At 40.9% G+C, this 17,099-nt stretch overlaps 5 non-coding genes across 5 annotated transcripts; 1 reads left to right on the forward strand and 4 right to left on the reverse strand.

Annotated features, from left to right (window-relative positions):
* Positions 1-1,609: 1,609 nt before the first annotated feature.
* On the reverse strand, positions 1,610-1,681 carry TRNAA-CGC (transfer RNA alanine (anticodon CGC)). The gene has a single exon. It is a non-coding gene; the product is annotated as a tRNA-Ala (tRNA).
* A 3,981-nt stretch (positions 1,682-5,662) lies between these two features.
* TRNAA-UGC (transfer RNA alanine (anticodon UGC)) lies at positions 5,663-5,734 on the reverse strand. The gene has a single exon. It is a non-coding gene; the product is annotated as a tRNA-Ala (tRNA).
* Positions 5,735-6,470: 736 nt separating this feature from the next.
* On the forward strand, positions 6,471-6,543 carry TRNAF-GAA (transfer RNA phenylalanine (anticodon GAA)). Its single transcript has one exon. It is a non-coding gene; the product is annotated as a tRNA-Phe (tRNA).
* A 921-nt stretch (positions 6,544-7,464) lies between these two features.
* Positions 7,465-7,538, reverse strand: TRNAT-AGU (transfer RNA threonine (anticodon AGU)). The gene has a single exon. It is a non-coding gene; the product is annotated as a tRNA-Thr (tRNA).
* Positions 7,539-12,717: 5,179 nt separating this feature from the next.
* Positions 12,718-12,790, reverse strand: TRNAF-GAA (transfer RNA phenylalanine (anticodon GAA)). Its single transcript has one exon. It is a non-coding gene; the product is annotated as a tRNA-Phe (tRNA).
* Positions 12,791-17,099: the final 4,309 nt, after the last annotated feature.

Genomic DNA, 17,099 nt, shown 5'->3' on the forward strand with positions numbered 1-17,099 from the left:
CCCCCCCCCCCCGCCGATGTGATGACATGGGATCTGCCTTCTGGTGGAGGCCACCGGGAGAAGGAATTCAGAGTTCTGGCCTGAAGCCACTTGAGTTAACATGGGCTATGCATGGCCATGGCTGAGCCTTCACAGCCCTAGGGTTTAGATACTCCCTTCTCTTGGAAAAATGGATCCAAAATATGTATTCCCTCATGGGTTACAGTGGCCAGAGTACTGTTCTTTATGGGGACTTCTTATATCTCATGGCTTTTGACAGCTGCCTGAGAGATTCCCTAAGGCAGAAGGAGGGCTCCATGCTAAATACAGTGAGGCTGTAAAGAGCAAAAGGAATAATGTCCTGAGAATCCGTGTTTGGCAAAATGGAAAAAGGTGGTCTAAGCTGTTTTTCACTGCTTTGTCTACTCTCCCATGTTAGAAGTCTAGAGAATGAGAGTCAAAGAGAAGGAAAACTCATTCACTTAATCTTTGCCCTGAAATGGTTTAGACAGCAGCTTGACTACAACATACTTGGTTGGAGACAGCCCAGAGATGGCCCTGGTAGGAAGGGAGCTTAGTGGCTTGGCTGGCTTGAGCATCTGTCCAGGGTTTGAGTCCCAGAGGAAGCTGAGCTTGTAACTGATCCCTGCTTTCTTGTGATCTTGAAGGACCTAAGAGAAACATGATTTTAGTTTCTCCAAATGAGGGAAAATAGATGTCATTTTAAAAATGTTGACTTCACGTTTTAAAACATCATTTTCAAATACAAAAGTTATCATGCAAAGGTTTTGGTAAAGAAAAATGGAACAGTTTTTGTACATTCACCCAACACTCGACTTGCGCAGAGAACAAAGTGCAGAACAATGATATTCTGTAGTTTGTACTGATTCTTAAACAAGTTGTTTCTGTTTGTTGTTTCTGTTTGTTTGCTTGTTTTGTCTTGTTTTGTTAAATACAAGCAAATTATATATCTATTCTTATTTCCACCCAAACACTTTTGGCCACATCTTCCTCTGGGACATCAGTGTGGTGTTACATGAGGTGTTGTTAATTCATTTAATGATTTAAGAACAGAAAAGTGAAGTTCAGCGAGGAAATGTAGAAGGTAAGGAATCTAAATCCGCTGTTTGCAGGGTTTCTGAGATTTACTTCAGCTAGGTGTTTTGGTTGAGGGGATGGTGGGGAGTTAGTGGGTGTCTTCTAGTATATATTTTGTGTAAATTTCCTGTGGAAGTTGATTTAACATGGAATAAAAATAACTGCTGCACAAACCTAGGATCTAACCTTTAAAATCCGTTGGTCGCTTGCTCATCTAAGCTATTCCAGCGAGCGCGAGCTAGCTCTTCAGTCTTCCAAATCATGTTTTAAACGTTCGCGTGGCAAAGGCTTTGCTAAATGTCACCTTACCTTGGGCCAACGTCCACCCACTCACTCACCAAAAAATACTTGGGGTCTGTGCCCTGCACCTCCGTTGCTTATCTCGGATTCCCTGCTCCAGGGCCTGTGGAGTAGAAATGATATAATATCGAAGGGAATCCATTGGACTACATATTTTTTTTAAATGGGAGCAGAGGAAACATGGCAAAATGTATGACAAAAATGTAAAGGGCGGATGAGGAAAAAACCCAGATGGAGGAGCCAGGGGTTGAACCCGGGACCTCGTGCATGCGAAGCACACGCTCTACCACTGAGCTACACCCCCTGCCACATGAGCTCTTTGGGGATCATTTATAAAATACGACTTTTATTTTGAGATTGGTTTTATTTTCTAATGGAGAAAACCCACTGGGTTAAATCCCACCATTTGTGAAATTACTAAACTGGATGTTGTCTAAACTGGAAATTACTAAACTGGAGTGAACTGGATGTTCACTCAGGTTACAGTCCGACTGACACAGTCTCTGATTCTAGGACTTTCCTACTTTTGTTAGCCTGCTGCAAGGTCCACTCAGAAGAAACTACGTGAAAATTACTTTCTTTCGCCTGGAAAAGTCACGGATTTCCAACAAAAATCCCCAGCAGTACTGGCTCAGATGAAGTGCTTTTCAGCTCAGAGGCAGCCGAATTGAATTCCACACCAGGTTGGGTCGGATGACGGCCAACAAACATCCTTTATCCAGCTGACACTCATTGTTTGCTCACGCATCACCACATGTTCTGAGATTGTCTTCAGTTCTGGTTCCACATCCCCCCACCTCTTGAGGATTATGTCTACAAAGGATTTCAGGGGAAAAAAAAAATCTTTAGTTCTATCAACTAAAAAAAATCTAAAGTTCTATCAACTTAAAAAAAAGCTGTCATGGGAATTCCCTTGGTGGTCCAGTGGTTAGGACTTCACGCTTTCGGTGCCGAGGGCGCAGTTTCAGCCCTTGGTGGGGGAGTTAGGATCCTGCAAGCCACGCAGCACAGCAAAAGAAAAAAAACGAAAAAGAAAAAAGTGACATTTTTCTAGACTGGGGGAATGAAAAGACAAACACAGGGCAGCGAAACAACATTGGGGAACCTAGCAACCGTCAAACTGCTTTCCCTGAAGGAACCCATTATCACAGTGGGAAAACCTGCAATTCTTCAGAACATGAAAATTCGAGGAGGTCCTGGGTAACTCAAAGCTGATAGTATTGGCTCCGTGGGAAAGAGCAGAGGTAATAGCTCTTTTCTCACTGGGATGCTTTCAGCTTTGTGTAAGGCCAATGACCTCCATGAGTCCAAAGCCCTAAACTATACTTCTTTATCATGATCTTCATATGATATTGATGGAAGTAATCCAGGAAGCTTTTCATTTAATGGCTTGAAAATACAGGACATAAGTGTTTATTGGTGAAGGCAGGGACGACTGAAGGCACGCAATTCCAATTCTTCTTGCCTTAGCCCTCTAAGCCCTTTTCTTGAGAAAGTGAATTCAGAAGCATGTGTATTAGGGTGACATGTTACAGGAAGGAGAATTTGTTTTGACACAAACTGTGGGCTTTTCAAATCATGGGGAGGGAATCCTGATTTTAGTTCAGCCTTTTAGAGCTCTTCCAACTAAGCTATGTTGACCAAATCTCTACTGTCATCAGCACTAATAATTTTCTCCACTTTCAAGTTTGGAAAGCACAGCAATCCTTGAGAGATGTTATTCCCTTTTACCCTCACTTTGAGAAAGTTGGTGTCTGATATCCTGCCACATTTGGTAATTAGTTTCAACTACTAGCAACAATGGGTGTGGGAAGGGAGTGAGGAGAGAAAATCAGTGGGTAGGTTTTCTGTTCCTCAGTCTTCAGTCTTTTAATTGACATAGGCAGAGCCGAGAACACAAAGGAATCCATTAACAAAAATTGACTATGAGCCTCTTTTCCTTTCCTTTGTATCTTTTTCCTTCCTTTTCCCGGGTGAACTGTGATATGGAACAAAAGGGAGCATGGGCTCACTCTCTTATTTCTTCTTATCTTACTTGTGGTGATGCAGTTAGGTTGGTAGATGCTAGAGTCATAGAGTTGAAATAGATCAGCTTAAAAGCAATCTTTTGGGTAATGGATTTACTTTGGATGTGAGCAGGGGAAAAAAAATGACTAAAGAGTTTTTTTTGATGGGGAAATTTGGATGTGTTCTTGAAATATAGTATTCGTGAGGTAAGGGAAAAGCAATAATGGAGTACAAGATTACCTGGATTCTCCTGCATGCTTAGCTTATGCTCTACCAGTGAGCTACACAACCAGATAGACCCTATACTTCAGTAAGTCTATAACTGATGATTGCCCTGATTCTTATTGAGGAGTCATTTTTCCTTTTCCCCTACATTGTTTCCCACTTTTATTTGGAAGCCAGATGGAACTTGGCTTTCTTCTAGGAAGGTCTTTAGAGCATGTTAGGGTGTTCCTTCACTTCTCACATCCTGCCATTGGCTTCGACTAGCTTCTGAAAAGCAGGACCTTGAGGGGCAAATCCAGGGCAGCAATAAAATGAGAAAGTCATAAATGTATACAGTCCAGTGATGTTTTGCTCTGTCTTAATCTAGACTGAAAGACAACTTCGGAGGTGCTTTCAAGGGTCCGCTAGACAAATAAGTGAATTGAATGACGAAAGGCAAGGGAGGAATTTGATGTAACATGGTAGAATAACACAGGATTTGGACTCTTACTGGAGTCCAATACTTAGTACTTAGGAAGACTCACAGGTAGATTGGATTACGCAGACAGTGATGCCTTTCACAAAGCTAATAAAAACAGGGGAAGTGGTGGGAATTCTGTTTGTTGTTGTTATTGGTTTGTTGATTTATTTTTGCGTCGGGAGCATAAGACGGGCTAATAAAGGGGTAACGTTGAGTTTGGGTTTCGGTATGACATATTTTAAATACCTACAAGATGGCCTCTTGAGGATGTCTACCTACACACATTATAACCTGAATCTGGAATTCTATGGACATCTCTGAACCTCAAGTTTGGACACGTATGTGGCTAGGAGTAGAAAGCCTCTGAAGAGTAGGTAGAGTGAGAACTTAAAGTTATGCATTCAACGTGTAGGTAACGGGACTTCCCTGGTGGCCCAGTGGTTAACACTCGGTGCTTCCACTGCAGGAGTCACGGGTTCAGTCCCTCGTCGCGGGATTAAAATGCTGCGTGGCACGGCCAAAAAGAAAGATGAATAGATAAGGAGGTTATTGTTAGGGCTTGTGAAAAACAAAGAAATGAGATTGCTCCTAGGCTGATCTCATTCTTCTTTGATTTATACTGGTTATTGTTATGGTCCTAAAGTTTCCTTAGAAGACCAATAAAAGTCCCATTCTCTGCCATCAGCTTCCACGTAAAGTGATTATCTCTGCAGAAATTGAAGATCTCTTAAGCTGTCTGTAAAAACAGCATCAATTCCACCAGTCCCCAAAGGACAACCTTTGAGCAGAAATACTGTCCACGGGGTCTAGTTTATTGAAAAGGAACGTCTCCTGCCTCCACCGCACCCACTTGCTGCTGAGCATCTGCTTCTCAACGTTTTGAGAATTCAGTGGAAAGGATGGGAAGGGAACAAAGAGATGGCTGACTTTTTAGAAACCAAGACCTCTCCATTACTTGAATTTATCTGAAAGTCAAGTGTTCTCTAGGGCAGGGGATGAACATCATTTTGTCTCCAAAATTAAAGCAGGTTGGTGGTGGGGCTTTCTTTATTTTGTCTTTTTCTGGGCTCTTACTGGAGAAACAGAAGTCCTTGTTCGAATTCATGTATTCTATTCCAGGTATGCGATAAAAGTTCATGAATAGTTGTGTTCTAAGGCATTTGGTTTGCAGTTCAAAGTGTTTTTCCAGGGACGGTTGGAATCCTGCTCACAGCACCCTAATTTTTCACGTGGCTACTGTCTTTAGGATTAGTTATTCTGGCCAAAGAAATTGCACACAGGTTTCTTTCTTTTTCTTTTTTCCCATCTTACTTTGGATCTTCCTTCTCTTAAGTAGTATGGTAAAATGGTAGTTCAGGTGAAAAAGCTGGTTAAATTGGGGACATTCATGGATGTGGAATAAGCCTGTTCTTCTTTTTTTTTTTTTTTCCTTCTCTTGTTTATTCCTTCTGCTGTCCCAGCAATCATGTTTACTTTCCATGTGAGCAGGGGGAAAAAAGTGACGAAAGGTGGAAAAGTAGGAGAGCAGATTCCGCGGGACTGAAGGAATGTAAAAATTTAAAATATATTGGAGACCAGAAAACGAAGTGCTTATGGAGGTGCCGAGGATTGAACCTGGGGCCTCATACATGCAAAGCACGCGCTCTACCACTGAGCTACACCCCCGAGTAGTATTGGGCTCTTTTTTCGATATATTAGGAAATATGCCCATTTTCTGTATATTTTTGGCAAAGCTATTTTCTTTTGTCAGAAAATTTATTCTGTTAACTCCACTATTTCTACGGTTTTTAAATTAGATTTTTTTGGTGGATGTCTATGCTCAAGAATAGTAAATTATAAAAAAAAAAAAAAAAAAGTAAATTCTAAACCCAAATTTTTACCTTTCCTGCTCGTGGTTTCTTCTCAGCCGGGTCAGTCCTCTCCAAGACCTTCTCACCTGGGCCAAAAGACAGAGTAGATGGAAGAGCATTAAAGAAAGGAAATTATCACCTTTCATCATCACTCGAAATCATCACCAGGAAACAGAAAACTGATCCCACATTCACAAAAATTAATCTGTTTCTCAGCATTTTTGAAGATTATGCAAGAACGAACAAAAAGAAGAAAAAATAAGGGACTCTAAGAAATTAAATTTTTTTTCTGTAATTTTCTGAGCTGTGTCGGAGTAGCAGAGAGGCTTTCCAATGAATCCCTATTACTTCTCTTCTTTCTCCACCTACCATCCCACATTGCCAGGAATTGGATGCAAGCACCATACATGGAAGATATGCCAAACTTTTGGGGGTGGGTAAATATATTGGACAGTTAGACAGCAACACTTGCAGAGTCTGAAACATTCTAAAAACGGGTTGAAAACAATCTCAGTTTTGAAAAATGTGTCAGAGAAATTTATTCTTAAGGAGCTGAAATAGCTCAGCTGGGAGAGCATTAGACTGAAGATCTAAAGGTCCCTGGTTCAATCCCTGGTTTCGGCAAGTCTGAGTGTTTCAGCCTATAGCCGGTAGAAGGGGCAATCTTAGCGACTCCTGCGACCTAGTACTTGAAACTCCAATCTTTAAATTGAGGTCTTGTAATTGATGTCACATGAGCAAAGGGAAATGTCCGGCGTTCCTTGCTTCTCCCGTATGCGTGCGACTGCAATGGCCTGAGTTTTGAATTTTGGTTCATCTTTAATGAATAGTAAAATTCGTTCTTATAATTTACGATGCTATTTTCCCATAATAATAATGACATCAAATGGCAAATTAAGAAATACCGTAACACGTCGAAAGAGCGAGGAAGAAAACAAGCTAAATTTATGTTTTATTATCTTTACCGGCATCTTTCCCTGTGTTTTGGGTAAGGGACCCTACATTTTCATTTTGCTCTGGTCCCGTGCAGCCGGCCCTGACCAACATTAAATCGACGTTCTATGCTTTCACAAATTTCTTGGGCTAATTACATCTTACCTCCACACCCACTCTCAGTCTTCCCACACACCTATCATTGAATTATAATCTCGAGCACTGGAGAGTTTCGTATTAAAATCCACGCCCAGAGTCTACAGTCCCTCTCTGAATTTCAATTCGTTGTTCTTAATTCTTTACATGAAATTAGGATTGGGATACCTGAGATAACATTGCAAGGAAAATCCCAAGGGAAGATGTGGTTTGTATTTCCAAAAGGAAACATTAAGAAAATAGGCAGTACACTAAAATCAGTCCTACTCTTTGCTTTCTTAATGTAGTCCTGCGTTGTGTGGATGTAACAAAATCAGTTCCATTTTGTTTCCAAAGCCTTTGGAAACTACCTATTAATGGGTGGCTGGTAGGCTGCTGGTGGGAAAAACTCCACCAAAGTCGAATTTTAAGAGAGCAAAAGACACACTTGGAGAAACAGACAGGTCACATCTAGAGAGGCCCCGCTGGGATTCGAACCCAGGATCTCCTGTTTACTAGACAGGCGCTTTAACCAACTAAGCCACGGAGCCCACGCTGTGAGCTTGTTAGGGTTTTCTTCTGTCAGAGAATGCATTTGTATTGATGTATTTCAGAATAGGGCCTGAGACGGGAACTATATATTCATCTCTTTTTAATAATAAGTCATCTTTTCGTGGACTTTCATACTCTTGGCTTTTGACTGGGGTCAGAGCCACCCAACCAGTGAATAACAGCTTTGACCCAAGCGTTATTCTTCTGTCTTTTTTCCTTTCGCTCTGCATGACCTCACTGTATTTGGCGTGGAGCCTCGATACTGCCTCAGGGAAACTCAGGCAGAAAAGTTCAAGCAAGATAGAAAGGCAGAGACTATGCGTAGATTTCCTCAGAAAGCACTGGGACACTGACTGGTAAACTGCAAAAGGAAATCAATATTCCGAGTGAACCATTTTCTCCAGGAGATGAAACTAGCAAAACCATAAAGGCCTCAAAATCTACCTCGTCCACCTGTGGTCAGGGTTACTTCAGCCTCTCCGTGCTGGCGTCTGAGAGTCCCCACGCTTCGCCGCGGGCATCTGGGTTGGTTGCTGCTTCTCTGGAAAAGGCCCTGCACTACCAGGCCTTTCCCACATCTTTACACCGGTATCCCTGCCCCTCCACTGCTCCTGACTGGCAGAACCGCGGCTGACAAAGCTGGGCAGATACTTCGAAGAGGAAAATAAAGTTGCCTCAGGAAATAAAGGTCCAGTTGGAGAGAGGACACAAAACCACCAGGAGCTAAATGAAGAAGAGACTAGGCAAGACAGTCCCTGCTCGCAAATCTCTTGGCCCAGCAGGTGATCGGGAACCCTGCGGCGGGATCCTAAAGACCTGGTCCTGAAAACCTCAGAATAGACCGTCCCATCAAACACTGCGACTGTGTTAAGCAGTCTTCTACCAAAAGAAGACAACAGGAGGGGGATGATACATAGCTTGGGGACATGACCTGAAAATGAAAAGCAAATTAACTTTTTGTCACACCCTTCATGCAACTGAACAATTCCCCAAACCTTAAAACCAATAAAGCTCAAAGTAGACGCTATTGCCTTTAGCCAAATTTTGACCTGTCAGTCAACCCAGATACGAATTTAAGATTCTTTTTTTTTAAAATTTTAAGCTAATCCTAAATCATTTCATCTTCTGTCTTACCTTGAAGTTTCATTCCGACCTCTTTACCGGTGTGAGGTCCTATCTTCCTGAGGACAGAAATAACATAACTGACTCTCCAGTTCCTCTCTACCACAGGTCAGTTCCCCTCTCTGCCCATTAACAAGACAGAAACTCAGCTGGCTCTGGCGATGTCACTGGAGATATATATGAAAATATATCAATATTTCTTAATATAACTTAACATATTAAATAAAAATTTAAATATATTAACATTAATGTTATGATAAATAGCAAAGTCAACCACAAGCAACCTTCCAAGGCAGAGAGAAAAAGGTACATAAATGTTGTAGACGAATGTCAGTAGTACCCAGACCTGGGGAATGGCTTGAGAACTTGATGAAAGTATAGATTCCTGGGCCCATCACACAACTCCTAAATGAATTAAAAATAAGGCAGGAATCTTTATAATTTAAAATCTTCTTCATATTTTACAGATGGCCAGCCAGGTTAGAGAACCACCATTGGTCCCGAAAGTTAAGTGAGTGGAAGTAAGACAATCTGGTGACAAACTGCATCTGGAAGTAGCGGTTAGGGTGGGAGAGGGGTTGGCAGAATGATTCCTGGGTTCTTGAAGAAAGGTAGGCAACAGAGGTTGAGGGATTTACCATAGTAACTTCTAAAAATAATCAGGCTTGGCTTAGAAACAATAGTAATGAGACAGTTTTAAAAAAGAGAGAATTATAAAATTTTGGGCAGTGGGGGGGAAATGATGATTATTTGCACATGATAAAAAGAAAGTGAAATAATGAGCTTTGATTCCAAAAGTTTAATGCTGATCTCCTTGGAAAGTAACCACCAGTCTTCAAAGCTTGTTAATGGTTCCATAAAACTCCTTTTATTTTGGGTCTGTTACCCAGATACCAGATTCTAATATTGTCAGTAGGGTGTTACAATTCATTCTGTTGGCATCTTCCTTATCTGGACAAAGAATTATCAATGATAAAAAAAAGCTAGCTGATTTGTTGTCTTAAAATTTTGTAACAGAAAGGTTAGTTTTTAACAGTTTAATGCCACGACATGAATGCATGAACTCAACCCCATTGGGCAGCCTGGAATGGAGACCCACCTATGCTGAATCAGAAGTTCCAGCTGTTGCTCATGCACTATCACATTCTGAGATTGTTCAGTTCTTACTACACACTTCATCTTGTGAGTTTTGTTCAAAATAGGATCAAAACAAAACTTCAGAAATGCACCTACTCTTCATTTTCTTTTGAAGAAGGGCAATTTTTAAGAACAGACACGGGGCAGCAGAGTAAGAGTCGTAGAGAGAACAAAGCCCTCACATTCCTTTCCCTCTGAGAATGCAATGGCTGACAGGAAAGATTGGCACAGAAATTCGAAAGAATAAAATTAAATAGGTGAAACCTCTGAGATGGGATCACTTTTGTCTATGCAGCTGATGATGGCCATTTTTCCCCCAAAGCCTTTCAACTTTAGCTGCTGGCTTCTCCAGTGTTTTCTGTGTGATTTTCTGACATGTACCTGGCAGGGTTTCCTTAATATATTTATATATGATGACAAAACATGGAATTTCGATCCCCCCCCCCATTTCAGCCCCCTAGACAATTCACTTCAAGGATGGAGGAGGGTGTCTGTGGTCAGGAAGCTTCTACATGCGAATTGGGAAAGAATTATTGACTAAACATGACCATCGCCACCATACTATGGGAACAGACACGAGTACTCTTATGCTAAAGAATCTCTCAATCTAGCTATTTCAGTCACACTAGAAAACTCTACACTCACTGACTCAAATACTCATTTTAATGAATTGAGGTTTGGATAACAACAGCATTCTTATGAGAAGTGGATTTATTGTGCAACGTCTACCCATGCAGATAGAACTGAGATCTGTAGACTTCAATGTCTGGTGACTGCACTGAGTTGCCCTCAGTGGAGCCTGGAAGATAAGGAGGGAGTGGAAGAAAATTAGTGGGCAGGCTTTCTGCTCCTCAGAAACCTGTCTCTCAAGAAAGGTACAGCTGAGAAAATAGGGGTAGGAAGTTGTGCATGGTCCTCTTATTTTTTTCTCTTCCCATTCTTCCCCCCTCCCCCTCCCATCCTCAATTATTTTTGCAAATGAATCATTTACTGGCTTGTGAATGTGCATTTGGTATGTTTACTGCCCTGGGTGAACAGTATCTTCCTTTGTTATCCCACTCCATGCAGCCTTCCTTGTTCTGACACAATCAGGTTCGGTAATGGACTCCAAAGCCCTTGGGGTAGAAATGCTTGAGTGCTTAAAGCAACCAACTAAATTAGATAAGTAGTCTCCCTTGAATGTGAGCAGAAAAAGATGAGTAGAGAAATGCAAAAGCAAAAGTAAGAAAAAACCAAAAAAAAGAGAAAAAGAGAAGAGGTTCTGACATGGTCAGGAAAATGCAGCTGTGAAATGCGAACATGGAGATAGGGAAGATTAAACCTAGGACTTCTTCCATGCTCCGTAATCTTGCCACAACTCAGCTACATCCACCCAGACATGTGGCTGCTGAGAAAAAATTTTTGACTAATTACCTTCCTTTTCTGGATGTCTTCTAGGATCTAATAGTTGGCAGAAGAGTTTAGTCTGTTCAGTTCCTTTATTTTGTGAAGCTCCTGCTCTGAATCTGGTCTTGTGGCTACATCAAGAGAAGGGGCACTGCAGCCCAGATGAAAAGACACTTGGTCTTCCCAAAGTTAGCTGGCTCTGAGGTCTGCTTGCCAAGGGACTGCCTGAGTAGCAGTTCCATCCACCCAAAGAGAGAAGCCCACTATGGAACCTACCCTTGTATCTTCAAATGCTCACTCCTTCAACTTTTTTCCCCTCTGCTTACACAGCCGGCAATAAAAATGAAAAACATAATGCAGAGGGATGTGAGGAAGAGTAGCGTGCTTCCTTGAATATTTAACTGCATGTGGGGAAATTAGACAAAGGATGAATTCACAATACTTATGGCGAAATGAAACACCTCCGTTTCAGGCAGTGACGTTTTCTAGTGGATGCTACAGCTCTGGTTCTTAAAGACACAGAAGACAGAAAGAAAGGAGGAGGAAAACAAAGTATTCCTGAGAGCTAGCTATTATAGAGTTTTTTCAAATGGAGTTTTCTCTGCAATGAAGAGAATGCAGAGGAGATTTCCACTAGGACAAGATCTACAAAATGAATTAGTTGTTTATATGTGCAGTACCTAGATCTATAAGTTTGGGTAGTTCGCTAGTTAAGCTTTCAAATTTTTAGCTGGGGAAACAACGTTCGAATCCCTAGCAGTTTAGTATTGCAGTGTTCCCACTTGTTCTGTAGTTATTGGGGAAGGCGGGGCGGCCGGGATATGACTCCAGTTATTTTTAACTGGCAGAAAGCAACTGAAATCTTGCTTGCTCTTAAAGTTCTGAGTATTTGCAATGGGATCCTTTACCCTAGTGGCTAGTAAACTACTGCCTGCGAGCTAAGAATGATTTTGGAACGTTTCACGAATTTGCGTGTCACCCTTGCGCAATGGGTCATGCTCACCTTCTCTGTATCTTTCCAATTTTAGTATATGTGCTGCCGAAGTATGTGAGCACCGTTTTTTATTTTAAAAGGTTGAAAAATAAAACGAAGAATAGTATTTCGTGACACGTGAAGTTTATATGAAATTCAAATTTCGGTGTCCATATATAAAGTTTTATTCGAACACAGCAACCTCATTCATTTTCACATCATCTATGGCTGCTGTCGGGCTACAACAGAAAGTACTTGTGACAGAGACGGTACGTGGTAGCTTTTTCCCTTCCCACTGCTGCTGTGCGCAGTACACATCACAGTGACTCAGTGATCGTTCCTCGTTTTTCAGTGTCGCACACATAATATTTTATTATTATTTTTTAAAGTAGCAGTGCTTACACATCATTTAAAAACAATAAACGTGGGCCTCAACTGCGAGCTCCTGCATGGCTGAACTATGACCACAGCATTGTGTTTATTGTGCAATTAGGTTTTAACATACTGAAGGAGTATGGTGTATCGTAAGCATCCTTTCGTATTCACTAAAATGCTAAGCTTGCCGAAACTCGGGATTGAACCAGGGACCTTTAGATTTTCAGTCTAACGCTCTCCCAACTGAGCTACTTCGGCTACCCGAGAAAACAACTTCTTGACTTTTCTTTTTAATATTTAGATTATTTTCAATTTCTGTCTTTGGAAGGTTTCAGGTTTCTTAAGTACGGCTATCTAGTTGGCCAATATATTTGCCCACCCAGGAAGACTTGGAATATATTGTCTTCCATGTATGCCAGTTGGATCCAATTCCTGGCAGCGCGGGATGGACAGGTATAAAGCAGATTTTAAAGAGAGGTGAAAATGACGGATTCAATGGAAAGCCTTTCTGCTCCCCTGCGTCCTGTCACTTGACCCAGGACACTGTTCAGAAAGTAAGGGAACTTAAAGGCAATATTTTTTTGGATCCCTTATTTATCTCTTCTTTTTGATCCTTCCTCTCTCACAATCTCCAAAAATGCTGAGGTATGGAATCCAATAACGCTATAAATTTGCTAAAAGAATGCAATATACAGGTTCATTACCAGAATGCAATATACAGGTTCACTACCAGTGTATATACAGGTTCATAAACACTCGTCACAGTACTCCAACTGGCAGAAATTTTGAAATGGCATAAATCATTGCAACAGAATTTCTTCACACACACAAAAATGTTTTTAATGAAGATGAGGTTGCAACCAAGTCATTCTATAATTGGCTCCTCTGTAAGTCGTGCAAGGAAACCATTTATCACAGAGAAGTAATTACAGAGTGTTTACTTGTAGTAGCCAAAGAAATACATCCAGGGAGTTCCCTGGTGGCCTAATGGTTAGGAATCCAGGTTTTCACTGTTGTAGTCCGGGTTCAACACCTGGTCAGGGAACTGAGACCCTACAAGCCACAGGGTGTGGCCAAAAAATTTAAAAAATGTCTAGAGAAAAGAAATCTAAGACCCCGCTGATTGAGCCTTGAGGACATCAGGAGCAACATCGAGTTGATTTTAAAAATAAGCAAATGATGTGGCATCATTTTCTTTGACTCTTGATGAGTCAGTCTAACAGATGTTACTGACATTATTCAGTAGTTTCTTCAAGGAGTCAATGTCAGTTTGAAGTGACTGAAGAAATAACCTACATGAATAGTCTACATGGAAAAACTCCAGGTGAGACTATTTTGTGAGAAGTTGAACAAAGAGCAATTCATTACAACCTGCCACAATATGTTTCAACCGGTGGTGGTAAAATTATGAAGAGAACAGAAAAAGACTTAGTTGAACAAATTTTAAAACTTGTGAGAAAGGTAAGCTCTAGGCTTACCTAGACCTCTTTGAATTTTGGATGCAATATAGAGTCTTCCAGACCTAATAATGTGATGGTCTTAACAAGTAGCCTGGAAAGCTACCAGTTTTATTTAAAGCCCAGAACAAGAGAAAGTTCTGCAATAGGTCCAGGCTGTACGAAAGCTACACTATCACTTTACCTGTATGACCCAGCAGAGTACTCAAATGTCTATGTAAGACAGAGATGGTATTTGGAGTTTTTGGCATTCTTCTATTAGTGAATCACAGGGCAAACCTTTGGGATTTGGTGCAAAACTATGACATCCTCCTCAAATTTTTATTCTCTTGTTAAAAAATCATTTTTGGTCTATGTTATGAGAGAGAATAAATGCTTGGGCATGAGTCACTATGAGACTTAAGCTTCCAGTCGTGACCTACTTGTTCTCTAATCCATCTAGCCATAAAGTTGTGCATGCACAGCATCATTTCATTATTAAGTATAAACAGAATATATGCGCAGGGCTGACACATATGAGTCATTTGCATGGAAAAGTGGCTTATATTCCCATGGCTCCTACACTTGGTACTTTTTATCTATCTCTTCAACCCCCATTCATAGCCTCATAGTTAGTTCCCTGTAACTGAGGAAGAAAAAAAAAAAAAACAGGACTGGTTTATTAGTAATTCTGCACCCTACGCTGGCGCCACACATATGTAAGCAGCTACCATAGCACCTGAAGGCCAGTGGTGAAGGTAAATCCCCCCAGTGGGCATGACTTCACGCAGGGCACGTGATTGTTCATTTTACTTGGAAGGACAGATAGAGCATAGGGATCCACACTACTTCATGACAAGTGACTAATAGTTTGGCTGGATGATTAGTACTTGGAGGGAAAATTGCTGAAAAGTGATGACAGAGAGGTCTGGGAAAGAAACAGAGGGATAGATTTTACTAAATGGGCAGAAGGATAGATTACTAAATAATCTAAGGATTATTTTCAATGTAGATGCTCTCCAAAGAGCAACCTCCTAAGAGGGGGATCTTAATAGGCAGTTGGACAAGGTGACCTGTTCTCTTGATGTTTGGGAGCTTCTCCTTAGCCATCACTGTCCTTGTCCAGTGGGATTATGAAAATAGTGGCCACGGTGACAGAAATGGAAGTCATATATAGCTCAGTAACATAGACTTCTGTACACTAAAATAGAGCAGATTGAAGCCACTGCAAAATGACTAAACTATCAACATACTTAAAACGTAAGTAACATTAACATCATAAAATGAAATAAATTCAAAATAAAAAGAGTTCTGTGAAAGGAAGATTGAATTAAAAGGTCAATAGGAGTAGATGTTTAATATTTTTCATAATTTCATTAGTGATCCAAGGGATTTTTATAAAATGGCACTTAATTTAAAAAACTGTGACTGCCAAGGCATTATGAAAGGTTGCATCAAAGATACTACTAGCTTGAACCTGTTGCATGAATATATGGCAAAATAAAAATAAAGTGATTCAGTATTGAGATCAAGGAATATCAAGAAAGAAGTTTCGACATTAAGAAGAAATTGGATTGTCATACCTGAAACTTTATGACCTTACTTTTCTTCTCCTTTCAGTTTTCAGTATTCTAATCTCAGTGGTGAACTAATCCTTCATTTAAGAATGCTTAATATTGTTCTTTCTGGAGCCCTTAACATATGGACATTCCAGACAAAGGCAAAACTCTACCAGTGGTGGTATGCCAGTTGCAAGGGTATGTTGTCAGTAAGGAAAATGAGAAGGCTTGGGTAGTTATTAAAATGTCCAGTGATGTTCAGGTATTTTCCTCATGTCACCAGGTTAATAAAGCAGTGAAATAAAGATCGCCTAATGTCAAATAGAGTCTCATACATATACACCATACATAGCACATTGACACACACACAGTAGAGAAGTTCTTCCTTTATGGGTCATTTCACAGTGTCTTGTGACTGACCGTAACAATACGCACCCCTCACCCCAATGTACAGACACACAAAGAAAATCTCAAAGTAGGAGTGAATGAAAAACGTGTTGCTAGGCTTCCCTGGTGGCGCAGTGGTTGAGAGTCCACCTGCCGAAGCAGGGGTCATTGGTTCGTGTCCCGATTCGCGAAGATCCCACAAGCCGCGGAGCAGTGTGCTGCTAAGTAGTGTGTTGAAATTTCTTACCCTGCAACATTCCTAGATTTTTTCCAAGTAAACTTTAGATTTTCATATTTAAATCTGTAAATTAAATCACAACCAGAATAGATCAGTTAACAAAGCAGAGTTGATTATGATAGTTCCATTTGGATTCCAAGGTTGGAAAAAACAAAACAAAAGCGAAATTTTCTTTATAAGAAAAGGGGATATATTTAAAATCTGGGAAACCAGCTTATTTTGCTGGCACCCTCATGATTATGTGTGTGTGTATTCAAAACAGAACAACAGCTAAAACGCTGAAATCATTGATGATACTGAGGGCAATTAAGGTTAAGAAGCCTGAGCCAGAGACTAAATTCTGCAGTGAAGGGGAAGGAAATGACGATGGGGGAATGACAGGAACTGGGGGAAATAGAGCGCCAGAGGAAGGTATGTTAGGAAGGTTTGCGTATCTGAATGAGGACGCTCCAGGGAGGCTCTGTAAGCTGCTACTGACTCCTGTCTTTAATACAATTCAATTATACTGTAGATTTCAAGAACATGATCCTAGAACATGTTTGGCTGAATCACCAGATACCACGGATGGGCAGACGTAGTGGGTCTCAAAGGCTCTCTGAGAGAGTAGAAGGAGTGTCTTCCGTGGAGACCTCGACTTCACAATGGCACGGAGTAGCTTGGTGGGGCGCTTCTTTTACGAGACATTTACCTTGGGTGGAGTGCGCCCCCTAGAGTGCATGTAGGTTAATTTCAGAGAACTACTGGAGATTTTGCGCGTCTAGTCAGCCAGATTTATCAGGTAAGAGAGATGCAATGTTCCCAAACTGCTGAAATGAAACTTTTACAATGGCCAATCACTTTATGTGACTTGGCTTCTTGAAAGTGGCCAATTGTTTGCAACAAACAGTAAACTAACACAAATCAAACCATTCACCTCTTCTGTGACGAAGAATAGCATTTCTCTTTCC

The sequence above is a fragment of the Lipotes vexillifer genome, unplaced genomic scaffold, assembly GCF_000442215.2.
Source record: "Lipotes vexillifer unplaced genomic scaffold, Lipotes_vexillifer_v1.1 scaffold657, whole genome shotgun sequence".
Classification (NCBI taxonomy): Eukaryota; Metazoa; Chordata; class Mammalia; order Artiodactyla; family Lipotidae; genus Lipotes; species Lipotes vexillifer.